This window comes from Callospermophilus lateralis, unplaced genomic scaffold (genome assembly GCF_048772815.1).
Source record: "Callospermophilus lateralis isolate mCalLat2 unplaced genomic scaffold, mCalLat2.hap1 Scaffold_281, whole genome shotgun sequence".
In the NCBI taxonomy this organism is placed as follows: domain Eukaryota; kingdom Metazoa; phylum Chordata; class Mammalia; order Rodentia; family Sciuridae; genus Callospermophilus; species Callospermophilus lateralis.
The window spans coordinates 1,509,241-1,520,364 of NW_027513510.1; positions in this window are offsets into that span (position 1 = coordinate 1,509,241).

An 11,124-nucleotide genomic window follows, 5' to 3' on the forward strand; every position below is an offset into this window, starting at 1 on the left:
GTGTTGAATAAAATGAACTTCAACATAGACATCATATCCAAGAGGAATCTAGTTGCATTGATGTTAAACTGGGTCAGTTACTGTAGAAATATTAGGATTGTATGCACCACTCACTGAAGTTAGTTTTCAGTACTAGAAAACAAATATGTAATTCAGGTGGATGAATATTTCTGAGAATAATATTGTGAAAAGTTGATTATAAATCCACATACATGAACATGAATGAATTTAGGTAGTATATGTAAGACACATATATTTCATATTTTGAAATATTTGGAGAGTGTATATATATATATATATATATATATATACACACACACCCACACACACACACACACAACACACACACCCAGACAATAAAATGTAGCAATATATATGCCAATCGAAATTCATCATGAAGATGAAGTATATATCATCCACAGATGCAAAAATATTTAATTTACTGAACATGGATTTATGTATAATGTTGTTCTACTAGGATGCTCACCCATAGGTTGAATTTTCTGTTCCAACAGCGTTTAGGAGGAGTGATCTCTTCTCACAATTTGTATCTTCCAAGTCAGCCACCTCACAAGAATGTACATCTGATACCAGGTAGGATTCTATATGTGCATATAAAAATACATGTGCTGAATCGGCTACAGAGAAAGGGAGACAGGAATTCACATATTTGTTAACTTTAAAAACACATGGAGAACTATTTCAATTAAAAATTAACTAGATTTATAACACCTACCCTATATCATGCAAAAGGCAAGTGCAACTATACACCATGCCTCCTCTGAACTGCTTGTATTTCTATTCTGTTTGGGTTATTTTTCTCCATCATATTAGGATTTGTCATCAGAGTCTAGGAGGGTATGGGTTAGTGTCAGATGGCACGGCTGGCAGGACACATCAACTTGGGTGTCGATCCTAGTTGGGGAGGAATGAAGGGACAAGAGACACGAGAGATGACAGCAAGACAGGAGTTCTGATCATGCTGCAAACTTTTATTATTCTCAGAGGGTATTTATATGCTGTGGATGGGAAAGCTCTCTTATCGGCAGTTGCTGGATGTCTTCACAGGGTGAGATAACCTCAGGATGTTTCAGGTAGACAGATGGTAGCCGGATGTCAAAAGGAGATAGATGGCTGTGGGATGTCTCCCAGGCAGGTTGTGTCCCAGGGGGCTGTTTCTTGTGTCAGTCTATTTTTTGAAGGAGAACTTCCTTCTAGCCCCTGACATCTCCCCATTTGTTATATAAAATATTCGACCATACCTTACAGGCCATGGATTTAGGGGGTGATAGTGGCTCTGTTTCTCTAGGATGCCTTAGAATATCTCCTGATTTGAGCGAGCATCTTTCCTAGGAGATTTCGTGTTGGCTTTGGCATGTTTTTGGAGGAGACGTCATTGAGGGGATAGCATGCCAACCGCCATGCACCAGAGCGTGTCATTCAGAGGTCTTGTGTTTGGGGATCCGTGGATCCATCCTCCTGCAGTCCTTCCTGGACCCTCCGTTATTATGGCCTAACGTGCTCATTCCAAGGGTGTGTCCTCCCCCAAGCGGAGGGGCCCATGGAGAACGAACCCTTATTGCAAGGGTAGAAGATGGTTGCTCAGAGCTGTTACTTATAGTTTTCTGTAAGAAAGAGAGATCTGTGGGGATGTAAACTTAATAAGCCTGTGAGAAGGGTTGAACATTCTTTTAAATGTTGGCAGTGCTGTCTTCCATCTCCAGACCATGATAGTGGACCTGTATGGGCTTAGAAACCAAAATATTAATCTGTTCTTTAATAAATTGTACCAGCCTCTTTATAATGCAGGGGCCTATGGACACCATTAAAAGTAAACCCAACAAAGGGACTAATAGGGGAAGAAGGTAGGGTAGAAATCCATTATGCCAAATCCAGAGGGGATTTTCAAATAGTTCCCTTTGTCTCTTTTCTGGATCTTCTTGAAGCTGCTTAATTTTAATGCGTACTATGCCTGATTTATTGGCATAAAAGCAGCATCGTTCCCCTAAGGCTAAGCAAATACCTCCCTGGTTAGCTGTCAGCAAATCTAAGCCTCGTCTGTTTTGAAGGAACACTTCTGCCAGGGAATTTATTTGGTCCTGCAAATCTTTAAAGGTTCCTGATAAAGTTTGTACATAATTTATAAGTTGTTGAGACAGGCGATGGTAAGAGTGAATAGCCGTGCCTAAGCCACTGTACCTGTGCCCACAGCAGCTGTTATTCCAAGGCTGGCAATGAGTGGTAAAGCCTGTATTGCCCACCTATGTCTTTTGACTAAAGTGTCTAGGCTAGAAATTGGTAGAGGTTCATCTCCTGGGACAATAGTTATATCAGGGAGTAATAAAGCAAGAACACAACCAATGGTCCAATTCGCTGGAAGCGTGGGAAGGCCGAGTTTCCTCCACACATAAAAACTGTGCCATTGGAGGGACAAAGAGATGGGGTGGGTGAGGAATAATTTTATACTGTTGAGCAATTTCCAAAGGAAGTAAGTCGAACATCAATATCATAGGTATTATTCTGCATCGCGCCAAAAAGACATAATGTAAAAGTGCCTATAGGCTGTACTTTAAAGGGAAATCCGGGTTGGCATGTATTATCATTGTCCATGATAGAATTAATAGGAACTGCCATAGGCATGATTGCCCCTGCTGTCATGCAGAGCCAGCAATCACCAGCAAGGGTGGGGTTCGAATTATTAAGCTAGGAGAATGTAGTTTGCAAAATATCTAATGTATTGGTATCTAAACCTGGGAACTGGGATTTAGGCTACATTAAGGGATGATATGTGAGCTCAGCGATTTGGGGTTTCAAAGGTTTGATTATCTGAGGATGCTTGACAGAATAATTGGGTCCTCCACCATCAGAGACCCCTGTAGGGGCCTTAATGGGCCAGTAGGAAGGTTTTCCGACAGTGCCTTGGCACCCAGCTGACTGTAGCTTGGTGTATTTGCCATCTCCTCCATGGTCAAAGAGAATGGGGGTATAATGAATAGTGGTCCCCCTGCTGCATGAGTTTTAGTTAGGGAGGCTTCAAAAACTTGTTCTCCCTGTTTATTAACACAAAGTGAAGCCGAAGCATTACAAGAGACATGCATCCCCTGGGTATTGCTACAAGTTGCAGAACAATTTTGGAGAGCTTTACTTGTACTAGGGGGAATAATCTTTGGCTTGTTAACACATACCCATTTAGGCTGATGAACTCCTCCGAGATTATGGTCAACCTTGGCACGGAGGTAAGTCACCTTAGTCATGCAGTCAGCAGTCTGGGTCCAACTAGTGGGAGCCTCAGTCCAAAATCCTCCTTTGCATTCACGGGGGGGGGGGGCAAAAAGGTACTCCATGATGTTGGAAATTGGAGGTCCAAGGCCTCCGTGTTCAAACCTGTTCAGCAGAAGTGCCTTAAGCAGGATCCTCGCACAGATTGTTGGCTATATCTGAAATGGAGGAAAATTTGTCCTCAGGGGGAGGGCCTCCGTCCCTGGGTTGAGGTAAGTAATTTACCTGTTTAACCAGGCATTCTGGTAACCATCTTGGGGATGCTTGCTCTTGGTCCAAAACACAAGCTGAGCCTCATCCCCTGATGAGGATAGGATCTGGGCGTTTTCATTTATTTGTAATGGGATTGCACCACATAACAGGCGAGCGAACAGAATTGGACGAAGGATGCCAGTGTCTGTCTGTGGCCAAATGGCCTTCACTGTCTAAGGTAAGAAAAATAAGGGCAAATAATGCATGGTTAAGGCGATCCCTGCGAGTGGTAAATACAAGGGCGGAAGCCTTAAGACGGGATAGCCAAGTCTTTAAGCTAAGCTGGGCAAGTTCCACATGCCTTGGCCCTGAGAGTTGTATGGAATTTCAGTAGTATGACAAAATTGCAAGGTAGCACAAAACTGTTTAAACTTGGCACTGGTATATTCAGGACATTTATCTGTTTTAATATGTATTGGTTTACCCATTATGAAAAAGGCTGAAACAAGATGAGAAAGGACATCTTTGGTAGCCTCTCCAGAATGTGGTGATGCAAAACTAAAGCCGCTGAAGGTATCTATAGAAACGTATATATATTTGGTTTTTCAAAATTCAGGAAAATGAATAACATCCATTTGCTAAACCTGATTGGGCTGTAATCCTCGGGGGTTAACTCCCAAGAGTTGAATGGGGAGGGAGACAGTGCAACCAGGGCATGCTTTTACTATTTCTCATGCATGTTGCCTGGTAATTTTCCAAAGTAATCGATGGCTCTGGGAATTTAGATGGTGAAGATTTTGTAACTCCATGGCCTTTTGAATGGAGCCAACAAAAATTGGAAAGATGGAACGTGTCGCTGCATCAGCTTGGGCATTACCTTGTGTTAGAGGGCTCAGAAGGTCAGAGTGTGTCATGACGTGTCCTAAGGAAAATGCATGTTTTCTGGCCTGAATTAGCTGCTGAAGCTGGTGAAACAGAAAGGGGGAATTGGAAGAAGCCATAATGGTGGGTGAAATCTCCAGCAGGGGCACAGAATGAGCAATGTAGGCACTGTCTGTATAAATATTAACAAGATTATCAAAAAAACTTTATGAAAACTTGTGTTATGGTGAACAATTCCACAAACTGAGCTGACTGATAGACAGTAACAAAGGTGGTAGGCTTGTTATTGACAACAAAGACTGCACGGCCATTACTGGAACCATCTGTAAAGACAGTAAGTTCTTGAGGAATGGGAGCCTTTTGAGTAATTTTGGGAAAAATAAATGAATGTAACTGGACAAAATTTAAAACGGGGTCATTGGGGATGTGGTTATGAATTGTTCCCAAAAAGCCTGATAGGGCAATACCCCATTGATCCATGTCTCTAGTAAAAATTGTAGTAAGGGTTTGGTCCTTAGTATATGGAATTAAAATATTATCAGGGTCTTTGCCAAAATGTTGTCGAAGAAGCAAACGACCTTTAAAAATAAGAGAAGCTACCTGAGCAAGATAAACAGTAATAACCTTGGAGGATGTGGTGGATACAAGGACCAAAAGCAAGGGGCAGCCTTTATTTTTAAAATGTGGATCTCGCTGCCAAAATATTCCTGTGGGTGTATGAGGAGTGTGGAAAATAACCAGAACCAGAGGAAGGTAATAAGAAATTTGTGTAACAAACTTTTGGGCAATGGCTTCTGTGGCTTGGTTTAATGCATGTCATGCCTCGGGAGTAAGCTTTTGAGGGGAGGAGGGGTGGGAATCACCTATCAAAATATCATTAAGGGGCAAAAGTACACAAGTGGGTAATTTTAAATATGTTCCTAGCAATTAAATATCCCCCAGTAATATTTGAAAATCATTAAGTGTGTGAAGATGGTCCACACATAGTTGTATTTTAGGAATTTGGATCTGATTATCTTGAAGTTTAAGGCCCAAATAGGTATAAGGGTCCTGTGTTTGAAACTTATCTGGAGCTATCTGTAGTCCCAAGGTAGTGAGGTTTTGTAAAAGTCCAAGTAACAATTATTAAGGTCATGGGTATTAGGTGCAGCAATTAACAAATCATCCATATAATGTAAAATATAATTTTGTGCTCATCGCTCTCTCACAGGGTCTACTGCTTGAGCAACGTGTTTTTGGCAAAGACTAGAGCTGTTGGCCATACCTTGGGGAAGAACCTTCCATTGAAATCTCTGCATAGGGCCCTGAAAATTAATGTGAGGGAGACTAAAGGCAAAATAGGGTCTATCCTCAGGATGTAAAGGAATGGTAAAAAAGCAATCTTTTAAGTCAATAACCATTTTACAATAGTTTTTTGGAATCGCCACTGGTGTGGGAATGCCTGGCTGTAGTGCTCCCATCGGGCGCATAACTTTATTAATGGCACACAAATATTGTAAAAGGGACCACTTGCCTGATTTTTTCTTGATAATAAAAATAGGAGTAATCCATGATGAGGTTGAGGGCTTTACATGGCCGGCTGCGAGCTGTTCCTGCACTAACGTGGAGGCAGCCTCCAATTTTTCTTGGGTAAGGGGCCACTGATCCACCAACACAGGAGTCTGAGTCTCCCAAATAATTTTATCTGCATGGGGTACAGGAGGGTCAGGGACTGACACTAAAAATCTGAATACACAAGTCCACATGTATTTGTTTTTGTATGGGTTGTATAGGCTCCACCAGTCCTTGTTTCAGTATCCCCAGGCCTGTACCAGGAACAAAATTCATAGGAAGCATTTGATGAGTCACCATGGAATTGGGACTGGCGAGAATAACTTCCAATAACTCAAAATATCTCCTCCCTATACGTTAACAGGGAGGTCAGAATCAACGAAAGGAGTGACAGTTGACTTATTACCATCTTTATCAGTGCAGCTAATAGACCTAGAGCTGACCAGAGGATTTTTTTATTTTCCTATCCCTTTCAGGTCAGTCAAAGATGGAGTGAGGGGCTAACCTGATGGCTTGTATTTTTGAGAAATAATTGTGGCATCAGCTCCAATATCTAGAACTCCTTGGAATTCCTTTCCTTCAGTAAGTAAGGTAAGGGTGGGTCTATTGTGAGAAATGGGCTGAACCCAATACACATCAGAGAAGCCCAAGAAGGCAGTCCCCCGAGGTAGGTTTGGGTTTTGGAAATGCCTCCTGAATCCAAGGGAAGGAGAATTAATTGTGCAAGTCTTGTTCCTGCTGGGATGGCGGCAACTCCATTAATAGCAGTGGCCAGTATTTTTATTTCTCCAGTGAAATCATTATCATTAATGCCAACGAAGACCTGAACACCTTGTATGGTAGTGGAGGCTCTTCCAAGATTAAGGGCACATGTATGAGATGGAGGGGGACCCATAATTTCATTGGGTATTATCTGGGGCCCTTGCATTGGGTCTAATATTGTATTTGTGGCAGCACAGAGGTCCAATGTTGTGCTGCCTGGGGTGGCTAGTTGGAGGGAGGCAATTGTGGAGAAGGATTTTGTGGTAGGTTGGGAGTTTAGGAGGGAACAAACTTTATTGCTCCTGTGTTTGTCGTGGGGGATGTTGTGGCTGGGGGCTGGCCCCGCAGGGAGTTTCCCGAGAAGTAGGAAGAAATAGGCTGTCTGAGGGCATTTGTCTTAGATCTACACTCACTGGCCCAGTGATGACCTTTACCACTTCTATGGAAAAGGGTAGCTGGGGGCGGTTAAGCCCCAGTTTGAGGAGACGCTATTCCTAGGCTTTGTTTGCCTGTGGGACACTCACATGCAAAATGGCCAGGTTGTTTACAAGTAAAGCAAGTACATGAGCCAGGATTGTGAAAGGCCTTGGTAAAGGCGGTCCCTAAAGCCAGACCCATGGCATGGGCTGCACCCACGTCTGCACAGAGTCTAATAACTTCAGAAAGTTTCCCTTTATCCTTATGTGGTTGAAGAACATTCTGACATGCTGGGTTGGCATTTTCAAAGGCAAGATGTTTTACATAGGTGCTTTCACCTTCGCTTGGTAAATCCTATAGGCTGTGGCAGGGTCCTGAGAGGTCGCGGGTGTTCTGAATGGTAGAGAGCTGCTTCCTTCTCCAAGATAGCGTCCTCCCCAGGGGTCAATGTGTCTCTGGGATTTAAAACTGGATAAAGGTGGTTTTTAATCATTGGAGCCTTATTAATTAGGGTCGTATTTTGAGGGGGACCAGGAAGGTTCTCAGGGTCCTGGGAAGACTGAGAAGGTTCTATGTCTATACTAATGATGGGCATGCAGAGGGGGGACGAGAGGTCTTTTGCATAATCTCTTCCCCAATCCTGACAAGTTGTAAGGTACCATTGTCAAAGCGAAAACTTTTAAGAATTTCATTAATTAAGTTCCAGTAAGAAAAGGTGGGAACTGGCATTTTTTCTGGGCCAAATGATTCATAATAATCTTTTAAACAGTCTCCTACTCTAAGCCATTTTTGCCATCAATGGTCCCTTCAAGAGGAAACCATGGACACAATTCTCCTATGTATGAAAAGAAAAATTTTAAGTCCTTTTTCTTAACATGTGCCCCTCATGTCTTGAAGGACTCCTTGAGGCCTGAAATAAACAAATCATGTGATGATACTGCTTGTCACATGGTGCGTCACTCACCGTGCATCATCCCCACCTTCCTCCTGGATATGTCTCCGGGTGGTGTCTGCTGAGGCGATCGTGAGCTCCTCTTGACCAAGTCTTCCAGGAGGAAGGGGTTCCCCCTCAGTCAAAGGCTTGAGCCCCAGTCGGTGGGCGCCAGATGTCCCGGCCGGCAGGACACATCAACGTGGTCAGCGAACCTAGATGGGGAGGAATGAAGGGACAAGAGGCATGAGAGATGAGAGCAACACAGGAGTTCTGATCAAGCTGCAAAATTTTATTGTTCACACATGGGTATTAATATGCTGGATATGGGAAAGCTCTCTTATCAGCAGTTCCTGGATGTCTTCACAAGGTGAGATAACTTCAGGATGTTTCTGGAAGAAAGATGGCCACAGGATGTCTCAGGGACATATGTGGCTACAGGATGTCTTCCAGACAGGATGTCTCCTGGGGGCTGTTTCTTGTAAGTGTCAGGCTGTTCTTTGAAGAAGAATTCCTTCTACCCCTGACAGTCAGGGATTCAGTATTTCGAATGGAAAATTGGAAAATGAATCCAATGTGTAGGCAAATATGTGCTACCCAAAAATCTTCCCACTCTCATTCAGAACAATGCCTTGACATTTCCTTCACTCCAAGTAAGACATAATTAGAGGAGAAGAGTTAGAAATCTGTGAATACATATCGGTAATGGAAAATGCTCAGGAGTTCACAACCTTCGAGGTTGTAGAGGAGTTTCCAAAAGTAAAGGACAGGGTAAAAACTCCAAAAACATGGAGCTCTGCTGGCCTAAAGACTTCTTGAGAAACTGCCTCTGAGATTGGGCACCTGAAATATATGTTGATGACAGGAGCTTTAGCTTCCTTTGTAGTGAGACCATCAAAGCTGGGTCTGCATCTATATGACCTGGAGGACATGGTTTCTTTTTTTCCTATGAACCTGAAGCAGTAGGGCTGAATTCTCTCTTTATAGGTAAACTGTTGCCACTGGGGGCTAAGTGTCTTGCAGTGTGGACTGTGAAGCCATTTGGTCATCCTCCACTTTTCGTGGTGTTTCTTGCAGCTGCACTGGGAGTTTGGTATTTGCTTCACAAAATACGAGAAGTTCAACTGGGACACAGTGATGGAGGGAGTTCTGTCATGTGTGGTGGGTAAGGGTCTGCAGGAGAATGCACCAACCTGGCTTATATCTCACATAGCTTGCCCCCTTGACCACAGCAATCTGATTCTAAACATTGCCCTTCAACCTGTCCATATAACAAGATGCCTTTACATACAAGGGTATGGGGGCTGCACCATATCAGTCACAAGGCATTTGAAAGCCAATGGCATATCCACATCAGCCCACCACAGATGTTTTAACACACACCTGCACACCACTGCTCTAGGCCGACTACTCATCAGGCTCCAAGTTACTGGCATCTCTGTTCTACACCATTTTCATGAAACCCAGTCAATCAAGGCACTGTCTGGTACATTCATGATCAGCAATAGGACACCTAAAGGTTCTCCAGTGCCACCAGGTGATGGGAATTTCCAAACTTTAATGATATTTATCTAGGCATTTTTCATGGATGAAGTTGAAGGCACTGTGGGTTTCAATTTATTCAGGAACCATTAAATGAAGAAGAAGCTCATTTCAATGAAAGCTCTGGAGAATTCTAACAGGCAAGGCTTCCCAAAGACAGGCTAAAAGGTCACATTAAGCCAGGCATTTGAGGTCTACAATGTGAGGTCCATGTGTGTTTTGACTTGCAACGATGGCTGCCAAGTCTTTAAGAATAAAATCATGTGATGTCCTTCCTGAGATTTCCAGTGCTCTTCGGAAAGCCTCCCTGGGCCTAGATCTCAGTTTCCAAGGGCGACTCTCATGCGTGGCCTCCTAAAATCCCAACACAATACATGGCAATACTTCTTTGAGGTCAGTTCCAGAACTCAGTCTCTAAGGGGAATCACATAAGGGTTCAAGCCCAGGTGGACATAGCCATGTCTTCCAACGGCCACAAAAATGACCACAATTAAAACCAAAACACTCCCACATGACACACCTGATGCAAAGACCTTCCTGACTTTCAGGGCAACAGAAGAATCGGTAAGCAAAATGTCCAAAGCAGGGTTTTTCCAATGAGGCATTCCTGGTCTCACTGATATCTGAGCTTTCTGAGATGCTCGCTATTCCCTTCAGCTATCCAGTACATGGCCATGTCACAGAGATTTGAGGTGGTACATATATTTGACACAAAACTATGAGCCTATTCTGGAGAGTGCACACAATTCAGGAAGAAAACAGGAACTTAAGAAGTTAGCAGGTGTTCCTCATCGATAAGTCAAGCCGCAGTCCATTCATGAATTGGGCAGGATGAAAGCTGAGAAGCTTTTTACTAGACAGGACTCACCAATTGATGCATTTTCTTTTCTAATGTCTACAACCAGGGACACAGTGGTATAAACAGACATAGAAACACTCGCCTTGTCAAATGACTTACTAGAAACAGTTCCCTCCAAACCAAACAAACCGCCATTCCTACCTATTCTCAGAATATGAGACAAAAACCACAAACCCACACCCACACCCACAAAGACACCTCCTTCCCCCAAGTAGGTCTGTGACTATCCGGAGTGTCCTCTGACTGGTGGGCCATACTATGTTCCAATGAAATGGCCTGTCCTGTCTCAGATCTGGTCTCCTTGGCCAACTCTGTGAAGTTGTCAGGAGCCAGCAGTGAGCCACTACCTACTTTATCAGGAAAAGCCCCTCTTCAGAGCTTTCCTGGTTTTGGCCGTCCTCACATCAGTAGGTAGCAAGAATGACTGACTCTGTCCTTGGTAAGTCCAAACAAGTGAGACCACTGGGACTGGGACTGCCTCTTGGTGCCTGGCTTCTTGGATACCAAGTTCAGAGAGTTCCATCAACAAAGAAGTGAGGTGAGGTCACTTCCTTAAGGAACTGAATCAGATCACTGCCTTGGTAACCACTTTGTCCTAACAGTTGCTTCCAAGACTACCATGAGATGGAGGCTGCCCCTACTTTCTGTGACACTTTCACAAGGTAGAATGGTATATCAACCATAGGCACCTAGGAACAGCTCTCCACAC